We start from the raw sequence: 21,698 nt of genomic DNA on the forward strand, positions 1-21,698 counted from the left end.
ATAAGCCCCAGAGTTAAGGTGGTCATATGCGGACCAGGTCTGGTTTTTGTATGGAGCCCACCAATGGGCCTGCTCGACCAATATCTGACCTAAAAAACATTCAGACACCTGTCAGTCAGGACTGCACTGGGTTACTGATGTAGTTTTCACCCCGATGGTCTTGTATTGTGAGCCAATTGTTTGGCCCAAGGTGGGCATTACGGTAAAAGATCCATGCAAATCGCCAAACAAGCAGATCCTTACATGTATGGCCACCTTAATTTTTTTTTCTCTTACATTCTGCTACTGCTACGTTGTGGTCACTGCTACAAGTACAGTAACAGTGAGATGTGTAACTGTTTGCTGTGTCTAGTTACCCATAGCAACCAGATATTTGTTTTAAACAATTAACCAGATGATCTGCTACTATGTGTTACTAGACCAGGTCCAAACGTTGTACCTTCTATTACTTTTTATTAGCCCTATGGTGTCTAAACCAAGTCCTTTTGCACACTCAGTCTCCAACTACAAGCTACAGGTGAGATGAAATGAGTTAGAAATATCATTACTGGATCATGATTAGGACTTGTTTCTAATACAAATGTATAGCTTGGTGCATTTATGAGAGTATTGGTCTTTCAGAAGGTAACCTAAATGTGCTCTTTATATTGCTTGATAAATATGCCACCTATTTTCCCATAAAAATGATGGGCTTGTATGCAGGCAGATAAAGTGTTCAGCTCAGCTTAGCACCTGCTGATAAAACAAACCTAAGGGAGGAACAAGGGTGTTTTTGTGCACTCGCACTGAACATCCAAATCCACATTATTAAAGTTCATAAATTGGCATAAACCAGTGGGGTATTCAGCTGCCATCTGAACCATCTGCATCCTAGGGCATAAACTGGGAGTTATGAGAAAATTATAGACACAGTTTTATACACTGTAAAATCCACTTTCATTCTTCATTTACCATAAATAGTCTTTGTAATAATGAACTAAGGATTTAGCTGAAGAATTACAAGTGGCAGTGACAGAGGTTTTCTGAGGATATAATCCATTATGTTTACTGTCAAGTCCCTCCTGCTGGATCTAAATGTACAAAGGCAGAGAGGAAAGAAGTGTCCTGTCTGCCTCAAACTGTGACCTACCTGATTTGGGTCAGCTCATGTGGAGGCTATTGCCAGTGGGGTACATCAAGCTAAGTCATTAAGATGTATCTGGGACAGCACAAACCTGCACGGCTGTAATAACTAACCTACAAAGCAAAGGTACTTACTAGCCTGCTAACATCTGTGCTATTTATACTATTTTTAGGGAGGAAGGCACATCTCTATATATTCATATAAATACATAAACATTATTGCACATATGGTGTTCTGAGAATCATTAAGCTTCTGGTAAACATGAAATTATCATTCCACAAAGCAGCCATTTAGACTGGCAGGCAAATGCTATACACTGCTTTATGTTTGATAGGTCTCAAAATTTGTTTTTAAGTCATGGCTTTCTCAGTTAAAAAGCAGCAGTATAATGTCATGTCTAACCCTAACCAGCCATGTTTCTGTCTTGAACCAGGGGTTGAAGCAGCAGCTACAGCCCAACTCAATATACTCCCAAAGACTGATTTACCTATGTACCAAAGTAGTTGTAGCTGCCTTGCTTGTATCCATAGCAAAACTGCATATAGCTTCCCCTAAAATTAGATGCTACATATAAACTTTTTAGCCCTCTGGAAACTTTCCTGTACAGAACACTTACTAATATTTGCAAAGCACATTTTTATTATTTTTCATTTTTATCTCACAAAACTAATTTGCTTTTATGCAAACATTTTTGTGGGCTTGTACTCTGTTGGCAACTTTAGAAGAAACTGTTAGTAGAACTAGCATTATTGCAGATGTTGGCTTTTATACATATATATATATACATACAGCAAAAGAAGGATTTGCGCACACAGGACTTATGAACACAAAAGGGATATATTTGGCACAAAGAAGACAAATGCCAAAGGGTAGCAAAAGCTATATTTACTTTTAAATGCATACATTGTAAATCATACTTCCCAAAATCTGTTTTAACAATTCACAAAATGAACATGTTTTCTAAATAATCCCACAGCCTGGGTGGATCAGTAAGTAGACTCAAAAATCACTCAGAGCAATACTCTACAGAAAATAGATTAAATCCTGCCAACTATCTAAAAACACTGTGGCCAAGGGGCCACATGTAATCCTTTGGGATTATAGATAAACAGAATATAGAGAAAGATAATATTTACACCATCATTATCAAAAAATCCCCCAAAAAATGTTTCTACTCCAATGGTGTGCATTTGCTCTTAAATCCATGCAAACAATTGCTCATACTCCTAAGTAGACCTGTACTAACAACTATTTTGGTCCATACTACAGGACCATATGTATACAGTATTGTTAGGGTTCCTGACCGCAGACTGTAAGTGTAGGGACATAAGGGAGCCCTCCTGCCAGGACAAAGACGTAATTACGGGAACAAGAAGGACACAACCACAATGGAAGTTCAAACTTGTTCAGTTTATTCTTACGTGCTCATAACTTTTATACCTTTGGTGTATGTGCAGATACAAAGGAATTTATTATAAAAAATAGAATAGGATCTCATTAGCTTCAAGGCTGCCATTCAAGGATGGCAGGTGCAGGACAGGAATTTAAGGAGGACAAAAAGATGCATCAGCGCACAGATAAGATTATGTTGTTTTTCAAACCGTATATTTCGCAAGGTGCAAGCCATGCAAGGGTACTATTTGGGAAAAACAACTATTATGGGATGTTCAAGCCTGCTGTTTGCAGTTACAAAATGGAGATACATTTCTAAAATGGAACCTGATATGCTAAGCATCAAAGTGTATCAAAGTTACCAAAGTACACGCATATATGAATATATGATTATATCGATAAGAGAAAATAAGATATCATATCAAACCTCACAAGTATGCTTGAAGAAACAATGTTCTTAAATAATTGTATCAAAAGTTCTGTACTGCCAGTTGTCCACGTAAGAGGTTAAGACCTGATGGTCATTTTAGTTATCCCATTTGATTGCTGATGTAATTGATTTCATAGGGTATGTTGTGTGACATCAGGGCAGATTCAGTTTAAAGAGGAAAATGTATCTCATTGTTTTTAATGTGAGAAATCATTAAAAAATCTATTGGTCTATTCAGGGTTTGAATTAGGGTTTTCCTACTGAAATTGAATATTTTTTATAATGTTTTATGCAATGTGTTTTTGCATGAGCAAAGTGTAAACTATAGGGGTCATTTATGAAAATCCCAGACAGAAGTACAAGAGCACTAAGGGGTATGTCCCTTAGTATTTTAGCAGAAAACACTGCCATCCAGGGTCTGGCTGCCCTGGCTGCAGAACACAGCTTTGGTAGGAGCAGGCCAGTCACGTTCTTTCTGCTGCCATAGGACAGGAGATAAGTCCCGATTTGTTCCACGTTGCTCCTTGCCTTCCACATAGTAAATTACCCTTTATACATTTAATTATTTTCTGTTCACTGGTGCCAAATTTCTTATATGACCCACCATTCAATACTCCAAAAATAATATGGCTGCCACAAAGGTTCTCCAGAATCTCCAAAGTGTTTCAATAGACAGGCAACAAAAGCAAACTTTAAAACTCTATTTGGCGTTCTAGTCTGCACAAGTTTATCTAGCTTCCTCCACTCACTACAAAAGTTTCAAGCAACAGCAATGTGTAGAACAATAAGAGGAAGGAAGTCTGTAGGGTGGGAGCTGTACTAATTCCAGAATTGGACATTCTGTTGTTAAACTCCTGCATTTATCCAACACCAGCCTGGTAATCCGTGTGTGATTTGGTATCCTGTGGATTATTACAGATTTTTTAAGTATTTGAAGTTTTACATTTTGTCAGCAAGGTCTCTCACAACTTTGACTTAGGTAAGTGAATTTCATCTTTCTTGTGGAATTTAACTAGAAGAGAACCAGTAAAGGTGTATTATGTTTTTAGAGCATTATAGAAAAAGGAAAGAATGAGTTTGTTGGGTATGTGGCAGAAACATATATTGAGTTTATGACAGACCTCTAGGTATACAAGGTTTACTTTTTTATCAGTCAAAATCTGATCTGACATAACAAGAACATATTCAAAACCTGTGCAAACCCAGTGCACTCATCATCATCATCATCTTCTTAATAATGCAACCAAACACAACTCAGTTAGATTTTTACCTAGTTCTTCTCATGAGTAGAAAGCTAGAATAGTCTAATATTTCAAGGTAAATGAGAATATTTTATATATGTCCCTTTATTAAAGTTTTACAAAATCCCAATCTTAACTATTAAATTCTACAAACAGCTATTACACATAGGTTAGTCAGGGCCTTATATACTGTACATCCTGCCTTTGTTTCAGTGGAAGAATAAGGCACAGGATGCTCTCAACACAGAAAATTCACTGGTGGGGGCTACCATTTCTATGGTGGATGCAGGTGCATTGTGGGCAAGTTACATTTAAAAACCTAATAAATCAAAACTACAATGGCCAGTTTGGGGTTTTAAAAACAATAAATGTTGTATTCTGAGAGATGTTTGTCCTAAAGTTTTTATTATGTAAAATGCATTCTGTCATTTGGCACGATCATTTCCACTGATGGCACAGTTTTGTTGATGCTTTCAAGTGAAGGTAAACCCTACTTGACAGTGTGACTAGTACATTTTATTCATTTATCACATATAGCAATGTTAATTAGCTTCTGATGAAACTGGCCCTGGTGATTTTAGATTGAAAGCCCCTATTGCAGCAGGAACTTATGTATGGTGATCTATCAAATGTTGCAGAATGTGTCAGTCATGTAAACAAAGGATAATTATAATAATACAAATAAATTACAATTTCTGTTTCCATTCCCTTTTACCACTTTTCCTCTCACTTCCAACCCCTCACAAAGCCTCTCTGATTTTCTTGAAAAGGTGAAACCATTAGGGATTCACACTTGTGACTATACAAACATAATGATGTGTCTGTCTAAGAATAAATATCACTTCAAGAGATTTGAGCTGGTCCTGTGGGGCCATTGTGGGAGCTAGTGACCTGGGCAACGATAAACCTTTGGCAAGTGTCAAAAACATATTTACTTGCTTATGAACTAGAATGCCCACAATGGTACCTAGAAGCATTGGGCAATTAAGAGAGTTCGGGCTCTTGGTTGTTCATACTGACCCATGCAGTTAACCCTACAAACGTCTACTAATGTCAGAAGGCACTACTATAGGCTAATAAATAATAAGCACTAGGTAAGGAAAAGTACTAGTGTTACACAGCACAGAAATCTAATAATAGCTGCCTGTATATAGTGTGCATACAACCCCAGCAAATAATAGGTAATGGAGGTTATGGCCCCAGGAGGGCCCCCTAAAAGCTTTTAATGAAATGCCCCACTGCACAGAACAGTCTACACACGGTACACCTGAAAGGTACATACATTGCATCCCACTTAAGCTTATGTGACATGGGAATATAAGATCTTCTACTTGTATCCAACAAGAAATAGATTGCCTTGTTTCCTCTAAGTGAATAACAGGCTACTGACCTTTCACAAAACACATGAATCTTGTGCTAACATGATTACATAAGGCCTTACAGATGAAGAGTGTGCCACACTGCTCTATGAGCCACATAAGGCTACTCCAGTTAATACGAGTTATATAGTAACATAGTAACATAGTAAGTTGGGTTGAAAAAAGACATACGTCCATCAAGTTCAACCATAATGCCTATATATAACCTGCCTAACTACTAGTTGATCCAGAGGAAGGCAAAAAACCCCATCTGAAGCCTCTCTAATTTGCCGCAGAGGGGAAAAAATTCCTTCCTGACTCCAAGATGGCAATCGGACCAGTCCCTGGATCAACTTGTACTGAGAGCTATCTCCCATAACCCTGTATTCCCTCACTTGCTATCCATCCAGCCCCTTCTTAAAGCTATATAATGTATTCGGGGAGGGAATTCCACAACTTCACAGCTCTCACTGTAAAAAATCCTTTCTGAATATTTAAATGGAACCTCCCTTCTTCTAAACGGAGTGGGTGCCCTCGTGTCCGTTGGAAGGACCTACTGGTAAATAAAGCATTAGAAAGGTTATTATATGATCCCCTTATATATTTATACATAGTTATCATGTCACCTCTTAAGCGCCTCTTCTCCAGTGTAAACAGACCCAACCTGGCCAGTCTTTCTTCATAACTGAGACTTTCCATACCCTTTACCAACTTAGTTGCCCTTCTATGGACCCTCTCTAACTCAATCATGTCCCGTTTGAGCACTGTGGGATCTCACCTTATCTAGCACTTGTGATTCTATGGGATCTATGGAACTGGGCTGATTGCAGTGGTGTTGGTAAAGGCACAATAAATGAGTGGAAATTGTAACACACACATAGGGTTTCTAGGATTTTGAAGACTTTTTTTAAGGCAAATTAGGAAATCTCCAGTGGCAAAGGTGACAATAAGATGAGCAAAATACAGTCAAGCCTATAAGAAAAGCAGCATGTGACCCTTTTACCATAAGTTGCTCAGATCTGTCTCGTGGTACGTCCAACATATTGACTGCCCTCGGTATTGGATAATTATTGGATAACCATTATGGATGGACCCCTTGATCATCATTATCATCATATTTGTTTATACAGTGGCAGCAAGTTACACAGCAGTTTACATTAATTTATAAGTGTTACACAATAAAAATAGTATCAGAGGGCCCTGCTTACTAAAGTTAACTTTTTAACAATAGCTTCTATGGATTTGTTTGGGCAGTCTTTATCAACAGTCGCATGTAAAGTTACCATCCACAGAAGATCAATATTGTAACTGCCATTGTTGTTGGCTTAAAATTGGTTAACCACTAGTGCTCCCTAACTTGTATATCTGAATAAAGTGTAAGTTAAGGGGCACTAACGACAGGCCTGCCCGACCGACATCTGGCCTGAAATCAGGCAGATCTCGATTGGATAGGTTTGATTTTTAGTCGGATAGGGGACTGCATCAGCTTGTTCTAATTCGATCCGTTGTTCTAATTCGATCGTTTGGCCCCAAGGACAAACAACAGAATTGGCCCAATAAACCCACCCGTAGGTGGGGATATCAGGAGAAGATCTGCTTGCTTGGCAACTTCGCCACGTGAGCGGCCACCTTTAGGGGTAGGGTAGGGGATGGCCAAGACAACTAACTGCCTCCCTCCTGCCCATCCCTGTTGATTACAGGCAGTAATGTATTCATGAGCTATGCATGCACTGTATTGTGGAATGGAAAGCCCTGTGGAAATTCAGACATTGGAGGGAAGAGCAAGGGGGCTTTTGTCTTTGTGATGCTGTCCAGATGGAAATTATGTTTTTATCAGAAGCCAAATTGTTATTTTTAGTAACAGGGGCACCAAAAAGTTGCATCTATGTGTGTTTTCTTTTCCAGATTCATATTTACAATGTAATTCAGAATTCAGATTTAATTACAAGTACAGTAAGAGGGTGGGTTTTTTCGTTTTGTTTTTTTTGTTAGTGATTGCATTACTTGGTTCGGTTATAAGATGATTCTTTTCAAGCTCCAGTTAAAATGACTCAATTTCTTTGCAATGTGAATATAATAGATTCAGAGTGGAGTGGTAAAGGTTTCAATGACGACAATATCTCTGGAATTTCCTCATTGTGTATAGAGAATGCTGCACGGTGCAAAAAATATGCTCAGTATACAACAAAAGAGCAGGAACTCTGTGGAAGCGCCATCATATCCTGTTTTTCTTCAAAAGGAAAGCAGGAAACTAAACTGTAGTTAACAAGAACTGGTGCTCTCGCCACTATCTATGCTGGTAAATGCTCAAAATCCCAATGTAGATATGTCATAACCATCTAACACATCTCATGCATATCTGTTAGTCGCATCTCCCTAAAATAGCCGTCTGTTAAAAATGGCAGCTGCGTGTGACATGGCTTGATCCTAACAGAAACCACAGTAAATAAGTAGATAAATGTTTCCCTTAACCCCTTTAAATTATGGCACTACATCCGGATTACAGAGGGTTCAGGGTGCATAGGCAATACAGCAGTGAGCCTAGGCTTGGGAATATTGTAAATAAGCTGCAGCACTCTACAAGGAACAGAAAGGGTATGACACTTTTTGTAAAGGATGTTTTAGTGTATTTCCTCTGCCCTTAGTGCTCTATCCCCAGTATACATGTTTCACTAAATGGGTATTGATTGATGATTCATGTAGGATTTATATAGGACCACTACAGTTCTGTTCACTTAGCAAGTATAGCAGGAGCTGTACAAATGTACTCCGAAATTCCTGAACTCCATCTGTGTATTTTGTCATCAGGGGAATGTAATAGCAGAAATACTTTAATTATTCAGCAAATTTCTTTTTTGTTTTTTTGTTTTTTTTTAAATCTTTCTCTATGAATAGTTATCAGGGATCAATAGAGATCCTCAGCCCCTATATTGATCCCCATCTATATGGTAGCCACGGCCCACTGCACAATAAAAAACACAATGGGTCATTTACATCTGCAAGTGCTTTTCCCTGCAGTGAGTTGCACCTAAAACCATTTGTGTCAATGTGCGCTGTTTGCACTTCTGTGCCTTTTGATACACGGGAACCCTGAAGCTACAGCCACCTCCTGAACAATAGGTAGCTCCAGGGTTCCCTTAGTGTCCTGCGTCAATAGACGCAATAGAACCAAAAGAATAGGATGCACATTGCACCAACACAATATACACCAGAAAAACCACCAGGCTGAATTTGCAACAAAGCACACATGCAGTTGCATCCATTTTGATGAATAGGATGCAACTGCGGTGGATGCAGCCCGATTGAGCCAAGTTAAAAAGTAAACATGGTGATTGCCCTCAATATTTTGTTGCTATGGGCTACTGGACCAGAAACGAATGTCGAACCTTTTATCTCATTACCCCCAAAGTGTCCAGCCACCATATAATAAAGATGACCACAAGTGCCACTCATTTTGAATTTGAGCACATGCAGTGATCATCCATTGCATTTTCAGTATTTGTAGGTGACAGCCAATCAACATTAAGGGCTTGCCCAAAGAATATACTTGACACTCTGTGAGGTGCAGTTTATGAAGATTATCATGCATATAGAGCAGAGACTCTGAAATATCACAAATGGAATCTTGTATTTCTTTTATTCATATATTCAGATTTATATAGAAACCCTATCAACCCAGTATGAATTAGTTACTTTGTAGCATTCTCCAATTAGGATCTTGAGGGAGCTGGGCTGACTGACATTTTGCCTCATGTGTCTATAAATGGTAAAAAAATCAATTTAATTCACTCCATTCATTAACCATATAAACATGTGGGACATGTTGGTTGCAGGGTAGTATAGTATAATTTTTTTCATTTTGTTTCATGGTCACAGTGCCCACTAATATGCTACTGAGATATTATATCTAAACAATATATCAAAGAACAGCCTGTGTCAGATACATGCTGAAATAGTCAATCTGTATACAGACTTTTAAGTCCAAAATCTGTCCTGAAGCATTTAGTTTTATCCTCTTATAAACTGGATTATTAATAATATCATATTTATAGAACAGGTGTGGGATCTGTTATCTGGAATCACATTATCCAGAAAGCTAGAAATTATGAGAAGGTCACTTCCATCGACTTCATTTTAATTTACATTTTTTTTTAAATGATTCCCTTTTTCTCTGTAATAATAAAACATCTTTAAAACATAAATCTCAGGTCCCAAGTATTCTGAATAATAGATTTTAATATCATTATGTAGACAGGAAGGAATTTTAGGGGTTTGTTGATGTTCCTTCCTGGTTTTTCTGGAAGTTAGGTAGCAGTGATTTTGAATTTGATGGACAAGAATCTTTGTTAAACATACCTACTATGTAATGTGCAAAGTTGTAAGCAAAATCCAGTGCTGACAGATAAAAACAATTAGCTTGCTTTAAACAGTAAACAGAATATAATGCCATATTAGGCATTAGCCATATTAGGGAATTTGCTGCTCTGATTTGTAGTTTGATGGTAACAGCACACACACAGTTATACCTGCTCAGGGTGTTACATGGAGTGACAGTGAAGGGTTCTCCACTGCAACAATACCAGATAGATACCTGCACTAATTCCAGTTTCAGTCTCCAACATATGAGCCTGCAGACTTAGCTCATCAGCCCACACCCCATGACATGTTTGCTGACAATGCTTTTGTGATTCATTCTCACTAATCTCCCAGTAACTCCCAGACAAACTGTTTCCTTCCCACTTATGACTTATCAGTGCAATTTTTCTTAGCTCATTTACAGAAATATCTTGACTCACACTCCACCTCTGGAATGGAATTCCCATATTGTCGCACCAATAAACTAATAATCAAGCCCATTATTTTCACCTCATCTTTGCCTCATCCAGTATGGGTTCCCCATGATTCCATAGAATTGTAATGGACATGTTGTCATCTGTGTCTTATCTTGTCACAGTATAATTGGAATTCCTAAGGGTCAGATTTACTAAAACTTCATAATTTCTCCTTTTTTTTGGTCACATTTCACTAAACTAGTTTTCCCGAATGTCTAATATTTACTAAAAAAGTCTAACAGAAAAGTCGCTGCAGGAAAAGTCGCTGCAAGAAAATCCGGAAAAAACTTGGCTTTTCCGAATTATTGCTATGATAATACTAATTTTATGAAATTGCTGATGCAAGAATTCAAAAAAAGTCAGGAATTTTCGTACAAAACCCAGCAAAACCTGTTAAATTTCGAGACAAAAGAAAAAAACTACAAGGAAAGGAACCTTTGCCATTGACACATGAACTCGGCAAGTTTAATCTGAGTTTAATTGTCTAATTCGGATTTTTAACCATTTAGATGCATAGTAAATCTCAGAAAGGTTACAGCGTTTTTTTCTCTTTTTTGAAAAAAATTTGGATCAAGTTTAAATTAAAAATCAATGGTTAGTAAATGAGCCCCTTAGTCTTGCTGCTTATTTCTGTTCTTGGGTTTGTGGTTCTTCAAGCACTTCTTTGTTGCAATGTGAATATTGTAAATGTTATGTAAGTCCCTCCCTGATTAACTACACACACCGGAGTAACATTCATTTGCTCTGTATTTTGAGTGTCGCAGCTGTTGCTTGCACATAAGAAAGCATTTAATTGGACATTTTAGTCGTATGATGAGAACTCCCCTCTTAAGTTTAACCTCTGTTTTTATTTGTTTGATAGATACAATAGGTGATATCCTTTTCTTTATTAACTTGTGTTATATACATGTTTTTGTTTGGTGGTCAGTAACCTCCTGCATAATAGTCTTAATGGTTTAGGATATGGTTAATGATCCATGGAAACAACTACACATAGATTATATCTCCTCTCCTTGCAACAATCTCTTTCTTTCTTTGACTTTCTGAAAGATGGGAAGTGAAATTCCATAGACAGACATTTGAAGCTTTTTCCTCGTTATGGACTAATCAGTTACGCAAGGGCCTATGCTTCCTTGATATTTTTTCAGAGTAAAACCCTTGCCTGCTATATATGGTGTGTGTTGCAAAGAAACACGCATCATGGAATAGATCAAAGGGCAACCCAGAAATGTAAAGTCTACAGCACCACCAATTACGTCACTGGCATGATTTTGCATGTACAGCAGGCAAACTGAGAATGTGTGCACAGAAATGGGCGCCTTTAATATGTCATAATTCTGTATAAATATAGTTTTCAAATGATGCCTTTTCCTAAACTGCAGTCTATATTACATTTTTAATTAACAGAATACATTAATGCAACAATTATATACATTTGTTTTCTTCCTCTCATGTTTCCCAGTAGCAGTTCAGTAAGCCAAATCTCACACTTTCTAAAGTATTGCAATTTGATAAATGAGCTCAGTGCTATTCAGCTTGCTATATAATGGACTGATTATTTTTTCAACAACATGCTCAAAGATTGGATTATATTAAAATGATCATATCCTACATAGAAGTCCCTGTGAGACTGGGGGCCATAAAAATGCTGTAGAGGAACACATCAAGGCCAGTTGTGCAGCCCTGCATTATTTAATGCATTTTGCAGCAGGAGGAGTTGCAGCTGCAGCACCTGCTAAGCATGCATCCCAAACTGATTCATTAGTGGTACATTGTAAGTGTTAACAATTTAAAAAGTTGGCAACCTAACTTAATGAATTTATATCAGTAGAAGGAGTAAAAATAAACAAATTCATTTTCTAAAAAAGCTGTAGTCCTTTGCAAATTAAACATGGGCCCCAAATTGCTTATTTTTATTAAAACATCCATTCCTGTTATAAATGTATTTATAAATCTGAGCTGTCAATCATAAATTGCTTGCCTTGCCTCTATGCCATAGACATAGAGGCGGGACAGTCAATTACTTTCACTTTCCATTCTGCACTTCCTAGATGTCACTGCACTCTTCACATTTTGCTTCCCATTCTATGGGCATGTACATGAGCATGGGCATAAGGTTCTCTATTCTGGAAATACACAAGATTTTGCGGTAATACAAAACTTGACTTTTAACACTGTCCACAAAATGGCGCCTGCCTGTGTGCTCTAATTGTGATTCCAAGACTGAAGGAAACAAAATTTAAATCATTTTTTCTATTGTAAATTAATTTTAGTTGGTGAATTAATATGATAGAAAAGGATTTTGACAGGTTCCCTTTAAAATATAAATGTAAAAAGCTGTTTTTAAAAATAAGTAATAAGTTGTTGTACACTGTTTGAGACACATGTGAAAGTGAAATGCCCATTAAACATTTCCAGGCTCCAATACCTGACCAATATATCTGTTAAAAAAGAAGCATGTTATGAGGATGAACATGTTGCATATTTCCTGAAGCAGAGAGGAGTGTGATAAAACTAATAATATTCCCTCAGACAGATGTTAGCACTATGCTGCCAGGTGGGCCTTTAATTCAATGCACTTCAGCAGAGGGATTAAAGCACAACTTCAGCCCGGGCGAGGTTAATGAGACAATAACGGAGACCCACATCTTAAAGAATGCAAAATATGCAGCATCTGAACAATGACCAGCCTGCTGCCAACTTACCTTATTGTGTTGTATCATTAAATGTTCCTGCAAATTGGTAAGTGCATAAATGAGCCTGCACCTGCTATGGTACATGATATGCATACAGAGGGGATAGGAAATTATTTGAGCCGAGCTCATTATGCAGCAGCCCTCTAATAGCTCTGTGTGAGCATCTGTCTCATGAGACAGCTGCAATCCTGAGATCCCATAAAATCATTTTATATTACATAGAAGCCATGCTGTGTCCTTACATAAAATGCAGATGGATTTGTGGGGTTTTTTTAAAAAAAAAGCTGTGTTCACTAATTGATTAATGGGTTTAGGGAAATTAGTCTTGTTGTGCTTAGCCAGGTGATTTTGAGTGCCCATAATGTTATTCTTCCTCTTGTGTGCAGAGATAATAACAGTAATAATAATAACTGATGGAAAGAGGAATAGGTTGTCATATTTCAAAAATCCCTGTTTTGCAACAGGAAAAAAACTCTTTATTGAAAGTCTAGTAGCTGACTATATTTGGTCTTTGTTTTAAAATGTCAGCTGATAGAATGGAGAGATTAGACTTCCCTGTCTTCATCCTCACCTCTGTCCCTATCTGTACATAGTCACACAAGTGGAGTTGGGGACATTGCTGCTTCCTGTTGGTCATTACTTCCCCAAGGAAAGAGGGACTGCTATCTAGCTAAACCTCATGGCAGTACTTCATTTATATTTGCTATTTATAGTGCCAGAACTTTTACAAAGAGCTTTACAGAGATTATACATCAATTACATCAACCCCCGCCCCACTGGAGTGTGTGGAGTAGTGGTCAGCAAATATGGATGACAACAGTGCTCCATTGAGGTTAACATAAACCATTACTTTGTATTAATTCCAGCTTCCAAATCACACAACACAGAAACACCTAATATACCTATCACTGTAATCTGTTCCTTTAAAAAGTATGAATAAATACCATTTTTACTGCAAAACAGTTCTTTTCTTTCTGCATCATTTGAAATCCTGGCAGGGAGGAGGGACTAAAACACTGATGTTACAAATTGTAACATCTCCACAGCTTACAGACAGCATGCAGTAACTACATAACCCACAATGCATTGCACTGTGATGTTCCTTTTCTTATTGATATTAAGTGTTCAGGGTAATGTGGGATTTAGAGGATGCAGGCTAAAGAAAGGCTGAGGACAGTTGGCTACTGCTACATTTTTTTGAGTCAGATCAGCAGGAGAACAGAGGTCTAGGATTTGGTAACTTTTCCGAACCATATTATTACATTAAAAAATGATGAAAAGGCGGCATATTTTTTATGTTTACTTTTCAAAAAACTCAAGTTGTGTTTGGGTGGAGTACCCCTTTAACCAAGAAGTCTAAAAGAAGTCTATGGCAGACGAAAGACAGAAGTACTAAAGGGTACATGGGCAAGGTACTTATTCACGCCAAACTTTAAACTACCAAAAATCATTGAAAATAAAAACATAAAATGTTAAAAAGAAGAAAAACAGTTAAAAATAATTTGAAGGTAAAACATACAAATTTCAATATTAATAAACCAACCAGAGAACATAGACTCTACAAAAAGGCTGCAGTGCCATTGCTGTATAGTCTGTATAGGCCTTCTGGAAGGCCCTTTGATCTATGCTGTACATTAGTTCATACAGCAATGCATAGCATTTAGCACTTGGCACTAAAATGGCTAAAGTAGAACATCCATATTTGTAATTAAAAAAGAAACACCTGAAAGCATTTTAATCATATGCAAATGAAGGTACATGGAAAGCAGGAACCTAACACACTTCTCCAAATTCACTGTTTAAATTAAAAGGCATATAATGAAAGCATATACATCCTAATTGACCTTATAATTACAAGGCCTATATTTTAATGACTTTGCATTATTCACTCTTTTCACAATAAATGCCTACAGCCTAAGCTTCCTAGGTAGAAACCCATCAAATGCTAACTGAGAACTGTAAATTTGGTACGGGATTCTAGGTTTCTGTGTAATAAAAGGGAAAGTTAAACTCTACTGCTAGGCATAAAATGAAGCATCATCATAAATAGGAGGTGTCATTCTATCTTACATTTGGCTCTTCCACACAATTTAAGCAATCAATCTTCTACCCTACCCAAAAACTATTTCAGGGAGTATGCTAAGCTCACCTGAGAATCCAACTCTGACCAGTTGATGTCAGAATCAAATGTGGTTACATTCTGCATTCAGGTTGAGGAGATTTTAGACACATGCCCACTTTTCCAGTGAGGTATATATGTAAGAAAGAAAATAAAGATGAGAGTTGATAAATATCAACGATATTCCACTAACGCCCGTTTATACCCAAGTGACTATATGTATGATCTTTAGTTAGAACCATTTCTAACTGGCAAGCATCCTAAAGTAAATATATTTACCAATTTATACCATTGTACCAAAGCAGTTATTCTATACTCCTAACATACAATGCAACAGTTCATTCTATGGAATGAGCAAATGTTTATAATGGAGGAATTCTTTGGGCAAACAGGACAATACTGGAGGGAGCCACCCAGTTATGTTACATGATTCTTTTACTGTTTCTCTGCCATTACATCTTTTTTTAAATCTATGCTGCTATTCTCCAAAATTACACATCCAATCATATTTGGTGATTACAGTTATGCAAGGAATATTTCTACAAATCAATGTAGTCCATCCCAAATTATGAAGGGAACATACCAGAATAGCAAAACTATGTTGACCCTACTTAAGCTCTCAATAATGTCATTGCCGTGACTTGGGTTCTTTTTGTTTATTTAAATAAGGATTCTAAAATCCCACTAGGTGGGATAGTTCTGTTTGGGTTCTTAACAATATATACTTTGTTGGTGCTGATATCTGTTCTGCCACAATGATAATGACAGGGAAGCATTAGCAGTAATAGAATATTAAGTTCTTGCATATTGTGTTAGGTAAAGCAACGTGGCAGTTTCTTGTAACTGATTGATTAACATATTTAACATTTCAGGTAGAGAGCTTTAATTAAAAGGCCAATTCTATTAAGTAAAGACAAGGTAATAGCAGAGAGAGAAATAGAATGAGTTCTTCCGAGAATTATCTTAGACACTGAAATTAGCAGTTAAACAGAGTAAAATGTCCTGCTTTATTTAATGCTTATTGGAACTTTTCACTGAGAATAATGATCTAGTGTGTTTGTAGGTGCAGTTCCACTCTGACACCCAGTAAAGGTAGAGTTAGTAGGTTCTCAGCTAAGAGATGTCATATTTGCAGCTACCAGCAGTTTAGCGTTACTCCTACCAGGCCCGGACTGGCAATCTGTAAAATCTGGCAAATGTCAGAGGTGCTGCTGTATGATGTCCAAGACCAGTCCTGTCCAACTTCTGTGGTACCGAGAGCAGGGATTTTTTTGGCCTATGTGGTGGAGGGCCAATAAGGGAAGCCAGTTTTGACCACTACCTTTTTAAACCACACCAAGTTTAAACCACACCCATGTTAATACAAACATTTTTAAGACCACATTCAAATTAATGGTGGTAACACACCAAAAAAAACGAATGGTTGGTGCTAATCGCAGGGATATCCTCCATCTCTCATATGTGAAAAAAGTCATTTTAAGCCGAGTACTTTTACCGAGTACTTTTACATATGCTTCCTATCATGATCACAAATCATGACTATACAAGTAATAAATCTGAGGTGTGAGCAATGCAGGGGCATAAAGCCTGAATCCGAGGTGTGAACGATGCGGGGGGGGGGGGGGGCAGTCAATCTCAGTACTGATACCACTTAAAGCTAAAGTTAAGCACAAAGTTAAGCAGTCACAGCAGCCAGACAGATGGGGATACGGGCTGCCAGTTGGACAGCACTGCCCTAGACAGTAGATATTTATTGGGCTGGTGGGGGGCTGTTTGGGCCTCTGTATACTTGAAATCTTAAATCCCAGCCAGACCTGACTTCCAGTATACTTCCAAGTATTCAACATAGAGATGTAGTCCACAATAGCTTAGACATGAGATTAGACATCACTGAGCACACATGAATGCAGAAAAAAAATTGAATAACTACCTTACCTGTTACACTTGCCATTACCAGATTTAGTTGTAACATGTCCATAATATTTATATTAACAAATCAATTCTCCAAAAAAATCTTAGACCTATTTTTTTGTTTCTATATGTTTGAACACTATGGGGCCCATTCATTATGTACAACAGGTCCGATTGCTAATAGTTCGTATTTTTTCTAAAGTTTAGAACTTTTGCATAATTTCAATGATTTTTTCGTTAATTTCCGCAACTTTTTTGTGCTTTGCGTCAATTTGTGCAACAAAAACGTATTTCTTGCAATGAGTACGAAAGTTTTAGATTCATTCAAGCTTCGTTATCGTGACTTTCCTTGGGCCAGGTTGGAGCTGCAGAGTGGCATTGAGTTCTATGGGGGGCATCCAAAATCATGCACTGAAGGATCAAAGTCAGAATTTTTTTTGCGTTGTTTACAATAGTTTGGATACGAATATTTCAGATCATACCACAATATTTTGGTACGACCACGATACGATTTTTCGTCCAATTAACGTACATTAGAAATTTTCGTATTTCATACAAATTTTTTCAAACGTACCTTTAAAAGTCCAAAATTCGGACTTTGACAAATCAGCCCTTAAGATTTTGCTGTGAGCATAGATACATACAGTATGTGCAATTTGGCCTCCAGTCATCTAAAAAAAAACAGCTCTATGAGTATATGGAAAAAATATAAGACCAGTTTCACCCAATTTTTATTAAATAGTTTCTAAAGACTCATCACAGAATGTAAAAATGAATCAGTTACAGAAGAAAAACATACCTAGATGATTAGCATGCTGTGGCTTCTTTATACTAAATATGTGTTTTAAAGGAGACATTGGGGCACATTCATGAAAACGCAAGTTCGAATCTCGAATGTGACAAATTCGGATTTGATACGATAACTTCTGAAGATCGCAAATATCACAAATATGCTTACGAAAAAATCGTATTGGTCATGATAATATCATACTGGTGATCTGAAAGTCACTACATTTTAGTACCGAACGATTGTAAACAGTGGGATTCCGATTTTTTGCAGCGAAAAAGTCGCGCAAGCAACGAAAATGTTGGCGAAAATACGCCCTATAGTGTAACCCAATCTTTACTATAAATTATCATTATCTTTAAAAATTGCCCCTTTAGGGCTCCCTACAGATCTACTATGGTCCCTGCCCATGTCTCAAAGGAGGGGTGGGGATCTAATGGTCCTTGTCAGAAGCACAGTAGGAGGGGGGTAGAAAAGCACAGTTGTGCAGTCAACCAAGCAAAGTCAGGCTTTCAGGTCAGCCTAGCTGCTGATTGATTCCTATCCTACAGTGAGTGTTCTGAGTGCCCCCCTGCACAGCCTGGGAAAGGAGACAGCAGGAAGTGAAACAGATGGGTGGGACTAGTAGGGGTTTTTCGAGAAATTGTTGTGTAGATATGTTCAGACAATTTTCCTGATACCGGTTTCTCTTTTGTAATATAAATGCCTGCCATTAAACAGTAGAACCACAGTATCAGTTCAGTATAAGCATTTTTTGGTTTGTTCAGTTTTTTTGTGTGGAATTCAGCACTTCATATTCTTGGAACGGATAGAGAAGAACAAGTATCTATAGTGAACCTAGGGCTTGAGTCAATAGAAAATGCGTCTGGAGAGTATTTTTGCCTTTTTAAATGGTCCTCATTTAAAAAATTACTATCATTTTTTATGTGATCTAAGCATACAGTACTCAGGCATGTTAAAAACATATTGGTACCAATGTCAATAAACACCCTTGAATACTGCAGCCAGTTTCACTGACACGAGGGCACCCACTCTGTTTAGAAGAAGGGTGGTTCCGTTTAAATATTCGGAAAGGTTTTTTTACTGTGAGAGCTGTGAAGTTGTGGAATTCTCTCCCGAATCAGTCGTGCTGGCTGATACATTATATAGCTTTAAGAAGGGGCTGGGTGGATTCTTAGCAAGTGAGGGAATACAGGGTTATGGGAGATAGCTCTTAGTACAAGTTGATCCAGGGACTGGTCCGATTGCCATCTTGGAGTCAGGAAGGAATTTTTCCCCTCTGCGGCAAATTAGAGAGGCTTCAGATGGGGTTTTTTGCCTTCCTCTCGATCAACTAGAAGTTAGGCAGGTTATATATAGGCATTATGGTTGAACGTGATTTTTTTTCATTTTTTTTTAACCCAACTTTCTATGTTACTATGTAGGCACAAATTGAAATTTCTCAACAAAGAAGAATATGAAGAGAACTATGTTTTCTGTGTAGACAATATACAGTCAATAATTTCCATGCATACCAGTACAAATAAGTGGTCATTTACTAAGTTCAGGGTGGAGTGCAAAGTGCAAAAAAACAGTCAATCTGAATTTCTGCAGGTCTCTGTGCTCCTGCATTCCCCCCATGCTTACATTTGCACCCTTAGTACTATAGCACCTGTATTCAAAGTCGTATTAATGAATAGCACTTAAAGGGGCCCTTTACTAAACCACAAAACCTAAAAAGTTGTTTTAGTGGTTTCAAACTAATAAAAAATAGTTTTGGTAAATCCCTCTTAAGTACAGAGATAGCCCACAGTGGGCCAGTGTGCACTATGTAGATGCCAATCGCCACCGTCGGTGCATGGCCATGAGCTCAATCATTGTGGTTTGCAAAAGGCTTCTGAAGATACAGACTAACAACTACCACTAATTGTGGTGTCTTGATTTTAAGAATATTTCTGAAAAAATCACTAATGGGGAAAAAAATCAAAGGAAAAGTCATAAATTACATTTTCCCTTGCTTTTTAGAGCAAGCTTAAAAAAATTGGGACTGGTACAAAATGGAATGAAAAAATTGTTCGACTTACCAAAACAAGTACAGGTCCCATGAATTTCAATTAGGCTTTATCTGGCGTAATTTATGTTTTTACAATTGTTTACCATTAAATCTCGACAAAAACAAGTGTCAAACAATCTATGATTTTGCATGAAGTCGTGACCTCAGTTTCATGCAAAGTTGCTGTAACATCTGACAGTTTTTTTACTTTTTGTCACCTTAGTATTACAATGCACATAGTGACGCAGTTTAATTGCTTACATATTTATTAACTTTCCCAACGGCTCAGTATACAATATATAAAGAATGCATGTAGCAGGAGTCTGGCCACTGAGACTGTTTGTGAGTATTGTCAATAACTGACCATTACTTTTCTCTCCACTGTTTCCAAAACTGGGATTTAGATTAAACTAGAGGGTCAGTTACTAGCACTGTTGAAAATACATGTGGGAATACCATTTAGAGTGCCAACCGAACCAGTCGTAATTCATGGACTTCAAAATAACACCCAGGGGTTTTAAATGTCCTATATGTCTGTAATAATTAGAAGTCCAGAATTCCTGTCAGTCACAGGTCTGCTTTAGAAAGCCGTGCCCCTGTTTGACAGCACTCATACCCAAGAGGTTTGGAAGCAGATTAAAACTTTCCATTCCTTAGGCTGTTCTAATTGAGTAGCCAAATGGGATTTTCCAGCCTGCCCACACATATTGTACAGTGGATTCTACAGCTTGATATCTGGGTCAGAAACATTCTTTTTTTAAGTCTGATTTTGTATAAAAGCATTTGCCAATCCCAAGGCTAGGCCTGAAGCTCGCCATTTTTTTATTTAACTACAGCTCCCAACATTTACACAAGCTCATTGAAGTTGCAGTTCAACAACAGCTATATAGCCAGGTTTCTGAAACAGATTTTGAGCTGATATTTACAATTTCTTTCACAGACTTTTTCAGTTTTGGAATGGCCAACTGCTTCCTGTATTGGCAATGATATAAATGTAGCAGTTAACTTAATGGATAGTAATAATGTTTAGCCCCACTTTGCTGCATACCAGTGACGTAACTACTCTGCGCCGGGCTCCCTGCAAAAAATTCTTCAAAGAGGCCCAGCGCAGAGTATCAGACTCACCCAGCCCCCTGCCCTGACATGCCCTCCTGTTGCCCTGACGCAACCTCCCCCCCGCCCACTTGCTTATAAATCCTTGCCCACTCTCCTACCTCAGAGCTGAAGTGGAGTGCAGATTTACATGTAAAATGGAGGAAGCAGACCCTGCAGTCCTGCCACCCCCCCCCCGCCCCCCCTGCGATCCCCATGGGGTCTGCTTCCTCTATTGTTACACCACTGCTGCATACATATATTTACTGGTGTGTGTGTGTGCTGAATACAAACTTTCTATGCTATTTCTGTGTTGGCCTGATCATAAATTGTTTGTTACCCAAGTAAATACAGTACATTTAAGTCACACTTGCAAATACAGAAAACAATTGCCATGATGATTCAAAATAAGCAATAAGTTGTACCTCAATGCCACTGGTCAGAACAACTAATAATTTTACTAGTCCTAGTAAAGCTCTGCAAAAATGGAATAAGGTATTGGGCTTGTTATGGTGGAGTGTAAGAAGAATGTTGGAGTCACCAGCTAGAAGAGCATGTATTTACACTTTAAAATGTGCAAAGGAAACAAAATATTATATCCGACAGACTACCTTTGCTGTCATTTTCTTCTCTCACAAAAATACCATTATCCATAAAACCTGTTGTCTCCTCATTGTGTAGCACA

General features: G+C 37.8%; 1 protein-coding gene across 1 annotated transcript in view; it reads left to right on the forward strand.

The window, feature by feature from the left end:
* Nucleotides 1-3,778: 3,778 nt before the first annotated feature.
* cdh5 (cadherin 5) overlaps nucleotides 3,779-21,698 on the forward strand; it is a 37,537-nt gene continuing 19,617 nt past the window's right edge. The window contains exon 1 of the mRNA XM_004913574.3: nucleotides 3,779-3,924. The gene's annotated coding sequence lies outside the window, so the exon portion shown is untranslated. The remainder of the gene's footprint in view (nucleotides 3,925-21,698) is intronic.

Source organism: Xenopus tropicalis, chromosome 4, assembly GCF_000004195.4.
Source record: "Xenopus tropicalis strain Nigerian chromosome 4, UCB_Xtro_10.0, whole genome shotgun sequence".
Classification (NCBI taxonomy): Eukaryota; Metazoa; Chordata; class Amphibia; order Anura; family Pipidae; genus Xenopus; species Xenopus tropicalis.